Source organism: Contarinia nasturtii, unplaced genomic scaffold (assembly GCF_009176525.2).
Source record: "Contarinia nasturtii isolate CC-2019 unplaced genomic scaffold, AAFC_CNas_1.1 Cnas_scaffold_695, whole genome shotgun sequence".
Taxonomy (NCBI): domain Eukaryota; kingdom Metazoa; phylum Arthropoda; class Insecta; order Diptera; family Cecidomyiidae; genus Contarinia; species Contarinia nasturtii.
This window is the reverse complement of record NW_022198046.1, coordinates 9,091,571-9,099,655: the sequence shown is the minus strand read 5'-3', so window position 1 is coordinate 9,099,655 and position 8,085 is coordinate 9,091,571. Positions and strand designations below refer to the sequence as shown.

At 30.5% G+C, this 8,085-nt stretch overlaps 1 long non-coding RNA gene across 2 annotated transcripts; it reads right to left on the bottom strand.

The window, feature by feature from the left end:
* Positions 1-601: 601 nt before the first annotated feature.
* On the bottom strand, positions 602-4,297 carry LOC116341029. 2 transcript variants are annotated; one of them, XR_004201123.1, is made up of 4 exons: positions 4,237-4,297; positions 3,982-4,152; positions 1,718-2,826; positions 602-1,317 (listed from the first exon to the last, which is right to left on the bottom strand). It is a non-coding gene; the product is annotated as an uncharacterized LOC116341029 (long non-coding RNA). The 2 variants fall into 2 exon arrangements; XR_004201124.1 differs by lacking the exons at positions 3,982-4,152; positions 4,237-4,297 and adding an exon at positions 2,925-3,041.
* Between the last annotated feature and the right edge of the window lie 3,788 nt (positions 4,298-8,085).

Genomic DNA, 8,085 nt, shown 5'->3' with positions numbered 1-8,085 from the left:
TACCAAAATCAAATACAGTTCAAAGGAAAAATAAATTGAAATTTCGCATACGCATAAAAAACAACAGTTTTATTTAATTGGAATAAAGATTGCTAAAAGTTCTGTAAAATATTTGACGATAAAACATGCTAATTTGTTGAAAACTTTGGACATTTCGTTCCATTCTGTTTGCTGCATGAGATATTTTGTGTAAACAGTGTTTCTTTTAAGCGGTATTTTAAACCCGCTTCAATGTTTTTATCGATAATAATCTAAAAACCGAAAGCAACTTCTCTGAAAATTCTCAAGCCATACCTTCATGATTTTTGTTCATTCTTTTTGTTGTCCCTTCTCCGGTAACTAATTAGCATTGTTCTGTTGGCTCTGGCCACGTTTTTGTCGAGTTGAATGTGTCAAAGTGTAATCAACAAACTAACTGACGCAACGTGTTATAAAATAGATCGCATCGATCATCTGCACACACCGTTATCATTTCAGCAGATATACGAACACAAAAGAGACTCACTTGTGATTCTCTATATCCATTATAGTATGCCAAATCTATCATATTATTTAGAATCTCTGTCATAAGTAAAGTGAAACATTTATTTTGGCGAAAAAATTTGTATAAAAACTATTTATTTTTACAAAGACCTTTTCACAGAATTCAAGTAGTAATTAACGCTTATTTCATTTCATTTTGATTTTAACGCCATGATTATTTTACTATCTTCCCTTTTCACATGGTTCGCCAATTCAGACAAAGTCACTTATCGCTTATCGTTCAAAATAATTGTCATTGTCTTCGTTATAAATATAATATTATATTGACCCCGTCGAATTCTTTTCACTAAAAACTTAAATGTATTGTTTGCTACGAGATTTTGATAAAATTACTTAATTAAATAGTATTCGAGTTCATCAAAATCGAATTGTTATGTTTATAATACAAAAGAAACATGCAACATGTTGCGTTACATTTGAGTCATTTATACAAATGTTGTATCTAAAAGTGTATTTAATGGAGGTAAGCTCGCAAGAATTGTATGTTTTTTTTCTCTATTTCATTAATTTATTTGCATTTTCCAAGTCGTGGTATATATCTTAGTGGTGGTATACATCTCTGTGAGATGAAGGTAGGACCTAGAGCTATTCGAGACTCCACCATATTTGAACTAATTGGGCTATCACCCATTACATATTGGCACTCTCCATTTAGATATATTTCCGGTGGATTACATTGTATATATTGGGGTCTTCCAAAAGGCGTAGCTGTGTTCATCACCGCTGACACTATCAATAACAGACTGATGAAAATCAACGTTTTTTCTTCCATTTCTAAGTTTTGGAGAGAAAATCAATTTCAAAATAAACCTATAATTTTTAATGATGAAAATTGATTAAAATTGAACGGTAAAACTTAAAATCCGATGACATCTAAAATTTTTCAAATCGGTCACATCACATTTATCTCTTACTCTCTTTAGTTTATCAATAATATTTTTGTACGTCTTTATATAGTAAATAAAGTTAAATTTCTGCTATATTTAAGCCATGTTTCGACTTATCAACTTATTGGTTTTACTTGAGAAACTTCAAAAAACAAAACTCTTTTTAACGTTATTTGTACACTATTTACTTCTTTCTCGAGATGTCTTTTTAAATCATTAATGAAATTTTTTTGATATTTTTATGTATGTGTTTAATATTTATAAATCTACATCACAAACATATTTACCAGGATTAAATAGAAAACACTTTTATTTCTCAAATAGAAATTGACTGATTGATTTTAAGGTACTGTGTTTCTTTCAAGCTTCAAAATCGAACTGATCGCCACTGTACAATGATGTTTACGACGAAAAACGAAACTCAAACACAATCCGAATCCAATATCAGTCGGTAGAAAATACATTGCTGAAACACAATCATTCGTTTCATTAAACTGATAACGTGACATTCGCATGTTTTGCATAAAAACATCTGTAAAAAAAGGAAGTACAAGTCTGTGATTTTGAATAGTTTTTTTTATTGCACCCACTACACTTAATTTGCCTTATTCGTTGAAAAGAAAGAAGCGATAAGAAATGTAAAACACAGGATGTTGGAGATCAGTTTTATTTAAAACAGTTATGGCTTAAGCCATACGTATAATTATACTTTTTTTTATAAATGAAAAAATGATTATCTGAGAATGAATGTTTGAGTGATTAGATTGTGGTTACAGCTATTGCAGTGCTATTTTCTCAGCTCTTATTCATGGGCGTTTGTGATCAACGCATATGACAGCGGCTTTATGATACAATTCTGAACGAAATGTTCAAAATGTAGAAGAATATACTTATTGATTTTAGCATTTTGTTTATATAAAAAAACAATATATTGTCCTGCATTCCAAACATTTCGTTCGGAATTGTATCATAAAATCACAAATTGCGCCTATGAATAGGAGCTGCGGAAATAGCACTGCTCTAGCTGTATCCACAATCTATTCCCTTCTTGAATGACTTCTGTCGAAACTTCACAATTTTCATTTTGGAAGAAGTATCACATTCGTTCTTGAGTCATTTTTGATGTCTACATCTATTTAAAAGCAATGGTAATTGAATTGTTTACTCAAAATTATCGAATAAGTTGGATGTTTTATTTAATCACCCGATTAACCGAATCGTTTTATACACTTTCCGTTCCAATAAACTGATGGCGGTTTGCATTTTTGTGAGTTGCTCGTTGATCCTGAAAATATTGCACTGACTCCAAATTCGGGACTTTCGTTTGAGAACACTCTATTTATCATCGCTATAAATAATATCATACAGATGAAAATCCAACTCTTTGCGATCATTTCTGAAATATCAAGAACGAATGAATACATAATATCTAATCACACTCTTTGTATCTATTTACTATTAAATATATAACACGCTAAATAATCGGCTTTATACCTCTTTTGGCACTGAACAAATTAAAAATGGAATGTTGTTTCGTTGAATTCTAAAATGGAACTGACTGATTTTGCAGTGTATTTTTATAATTGAAATAAATACTGCGTAATTCACACTTGGTGATTATTTCACAATCATAATAATACACACATAATATGATCTTCTTCTTTTTTATAAAAAACAGTTACTCGTTATCAGAGCTGTTATAGGCACCGCGAATGTTCGGGCACTCTTCTTATAATTGTCGCCCTTTCTTGCATTTTGGTTTGGCACTTAAAAAGTTATATGGATTAAGTGCGGGCAGCCAATAGTGCCCGCACTTCTGCGGTGTCAATAACAGCTCTGCTCGTAATTTGCCCCCTTACTTTTCCTACACCTCAGACAAACATTTCTTGGTATCAGTAAAGGTCAAATTTGTCGTTAACTTTAACTCGCTTCAATCAATGTTTATATTTGTCAATAAAGTGGAACTGTGTTGAAATCTGAACGTAAAAATAATCCACCAACGGATCACTTAAGTGATTAAGAACGGAATTCATTCAACTTTGTACTCTATCATTTACAAATGTACAACACTAATATTTTTTTGATAATATTACCGGAAAATTGTTTACTAAAATTAACTACCACGAATGGTAGTTACACTTGAACATTTTTCTTTGATGGTAATTTTTATCCAATTCCGTTGATAATTTTCAATTTTCTTTTATACTTTCATTTACATTCCAATTATACACGAGAGAAAAATAGAAATAAAATAAGTAGATAAGTTCATTCAACAAAAAAAAAGAACTATAATTTTTTGAAAAGTATTTTGGCCAAGTTATTTATTTCAAATCGAATGATTGTTTTGTGAAAAATAAAAAGCGATGGTTCATGTTTTTATAAATGAAAAATGGGTGGTTCAATCCATCTTCATTGCAATATTTTATCTACTATATCTTTATTCATTTATTGAATTAGTTTACAGCAATAAAAATTAAATGATTTTCTCCAAATTTTTAAATATTTTGGATTTGCAATAATCATCGGGAAAAATCTCAAACAATTATCTTACATTTCCCATTCCAATGTACTGCTGGCGGTTTGCATTTTTGGCCGAAGCTCTGTGGTTGGAAGGCTGACGTGATATATCCATAATTTTGGGTAACTTCATTTGTGTTCGCTATATTTATTATCGCTATAAATAATAACGCACAGATGAAAAACCAATTTTTTGCGTTCATTTCTGAAATAATAAGAAAGAATATTGAATTATGCTCTTTATAGTTTGTACTTAATACATATATTGTTATCCATAAATTATCTATACCTCTTTTTGCACTGAAAAAATGAATCAACTTGTGAAATGATATACTTGCTCTGAACTCTGGGATAGAACTGACCGATTTTGGATCGCACTTTTATATTTTTTATTCGCAAACAGTATTTTCACAATCATAATAATACATACACAATTTAATTAGTTCATTAAGTTTCGTTCATTATCGATATGATTCAGTAAACAATCAGTAACATTTGGCGATGACCTCTAGCAATTATAGGCATCTTTCTTTTATAAAGTCTTTTTCTTAATCATTCTCTGCACATGCATATACAGTTCTTTTATCATTTACATTGTCTCTAAAGTACTTTTCGCTCTCTTCGTGTCTCAGACTCAGACGGAGAGGAAAATGAAGAGAAAAGTGTCGAATAAAAAAATATATAATTTTTCAAAAAATAATATTGTATTTTTGCAAAACCATTCTGAAACAACATATACATTGAATATTTTCATTGTTTGAATGATAGGAATATCTATACTGTCTACTTTTATACGATTTTCGATTTTGCGATTTTCATTCCTAATGTTCAACTTTCAAATCTCGTTGCAGAATGTTTAAAAAAAAAATATAGCATGAAAATATCCTTTTTACGAAAAAGTGTTGCTCCTCATTTACCCCACCCCTTCCTTTACCATAGACGACATTTTCTGATATCAGTTATAAGTCGAATTTGCCGTTAACTCGCTTTCGCTTCAATCAATGTTCGTTTATCAAATAAATAGCAATGCAATAAAGTCTGAACGTAAAAATAACCGACTGTATGATGAATCACTGCATCAACTTTGTACTCGTTTGTACTATTCTGTTTACAAACGCTAGCAAAATGATAGGTATTATTTTTGTCTTTTTTTCTTGATAATGCAATAATATATGAGTGAATCATGCGAATTGAGATTGAGACGGAACACAAATAAATAAATACTTTCTGGTGATGGGAACATATTCACCAAATCATTCGTTAAATCATCATTTTATGATAAACAAAAGATAACATTAAACTTCCAAAACAATTTCATTGGAAATAACCATCTACCCACTTGTGCAATCAAGCTTTTTTTGAAATTTAAAAGAAAAATTGTTATCTGTATAGTGCTGATTAACATTTATCATAACTGAACATGAATATTCACATGTGATAAAAAAAATTGAATGTTATAGATGTCACATCAAACAAATACCATTTCTTGCATTTTTAAACAAAATAAATAAAATTCCGTGCAAGTCTGAATTCATAAAAACTATAGTATGTTAATTAAATGTTAAGTGACAAAATAGCGATCAAATATTTCAGATATTAACGGATTTTCTGACTCTGATAATGAACTTGTGGTCTAAAACGAAAGTGATAAATTTCTCATCAAAATATTTTCTGCGAACTCGTTCTTAATTGCATGTTATTAAAAGACTAACGCGATTTTGTGGCAATTTTTTGTCATAAGGAAATACAATAGAATCGTTTGATGCACTCAAATAAATCACCGAATTTACCCGCGTGTCACATCATATCAATCTTGCTTTTATAGTCACAACCCAAGTGCCCAAGTTTTTTTTATACGTTCAGAAAAAGAGTTAAATTGTCCGTTGTCATCGTTAGTCATTCTACCAAAATCAAATACAGTTCAAAGGAAAAATAAATTGAAATTTCGCATACGCATAAAAAACAACAGTTTTGTTTTATTGAAATAAAGATTGCTAAAAGTTCTGTAAAATATTTGATGATAAAACATGCTAATTTGTTGAAAACTTTGGACATTTTATTTTGTGTAAACAGTGTTTCTTTTAAGCGGTATTTTAAACCCGCTTCAATGTTTTTATCGATAATAATCTAAAAACCGAAAGCAACTTCTCTGAAAATTCTCAAGCCATACCTTCATGATTTTTGCTCATTCTTTTTGTTGTCCCTTCTCCGGTAACTAATTAGCATTGTTCTGTTGGCTCTGGCCACGTTTTTGTCGAGTTGAATGTGTCAAAGTGTAATCAACAAACTAACTGACACAACGTGTTATAAAATAGATCGCATCGATCATCTGCACACACCGTTATCGTTTCAGCAGATATACGAACACAAAAGAGACTCACTTGTGATTCTCTATATCCATTATAGTATGCCAAATCTATCATATTATTTAGAATCTCTGTCATAAGTAAAGTGGTGAAACATTTATTTTGGTGAAAGAATTCGCATAAAAGCCATTTATTTTTACAAAGACCTTTTCACACAATTCAAGTAGTAATTAACGCCTTAAAAACTTGAAATTTATGTCACATCAAACAAATAATGGTTGGGTTATGTGATAGAGCAACATGTTGCATTCTTCGTTAAATAAAAGCTATCCAACATAATGGAGACGCCACACAAATATTATCTTTCAAATTTTATTACGGGAGTAAAATTAATGGCGAAACCGATTGCGAACAAATTTGTTGAAATTATATTTATTTTCATTGAGCAATTTTAAAACAACATTTTATCATTCTTATAAACTCATTATATTCAAATAAAAGTATATATTTTTAATTATGCGCAATAACTTTTTTTCAATTAGCAATACCAATCATTGAATGCTCATACATGGTTCGAGCATTCATTTAAAAATCATAAAGCAATTTGAATTTATTGAGCGTATATTTATTTCGTAAAATTGTTTGAAGCTGTAGAAAATATGTATTGAATATGTAATGAAAAGTTGTTTTCTTATAAACATACAGTGAATTTTCTTTAAAACAAGTGTCAAGGCGAATTATATTGAATTATTGGTTTTTTCTTTTTATGTGTTACGCGAACACATGAAATCTCAAATGAGGTATATCTTGACTGAAGCGTTAGTCTCCTGAAAAATAGTTATTAAAAAATAAAAATAAAATAAAATGAAAAATAGTTATTACAATATGAAATGTCTTGAGACAAGGTGTTTGCGTTTTCAATTTTAATCCAAATGACAATTTACGTGTTTAATAGAATTTTGGTAAACTGTTATGTATTTTAAACGTAAAAAAACCTAGATGTTGAGAATATGTATTAAGAGATAAGCGACAGAATTTTACACTTTGACACAAAAATATCGTAATACGATAGCGCCTTGCATCTTAGCCAGTATCATGCACGTATCAGATTATACAAAACGTTTTCGGGACAAACGCAATCCGAATTGAAACCACAAGACGGTAATTTATTTTCGTACAATGTTTTTTTTTTCCTTCGTTTTTCCCCTTGTATGTTTTAGCAGTGGATTTCTTTAAACGAGTGATTTTTTTGTCGTGTTCGTTGAGGCTTTTGTTGTTTGTAGTGCTTACGATGTGGTTTGTTTTTCTTATGACCCCATCCCATGTTTTCCGATCGGTTCACACATGACAAGCGGATATAGTATGCATGTAAAAAGTGTTTCAACCATTTACGGTCTGACTTGCTGAAGAAAAAGTCAATACGATGCTCTTTGGCATGGCTGGCGTGACTAAAAATGTGAACTTTGGTGTGTTTATGTGTGTTTTTTGTTCTTTTGCTCGGCGGACGCAATGAACGTCAGCTACGACACATAATTCCCAATATTCGTCAATCCTCTTTTGCTAAGTCCCAAAAGATACAAAATGTGCACCACAAAAATCATTCTGCACAGAAAAAGGTATGCAACTACATTCCGTAGCTAGGATAAAATCGAAGGCAAGCTAAGTGACACACAAGGAATAAGAAAAATAAAAAAAACCGTCACATGAACCATTTAATGGCAATGGTTTCAGAAACACACACACACAGAGTAGTATTGTGCAGTTTACATTCTCCACATATCACACAAATACTCTCAATAATCAAAATAAATGAGTAGAAAAACAAATTTTCA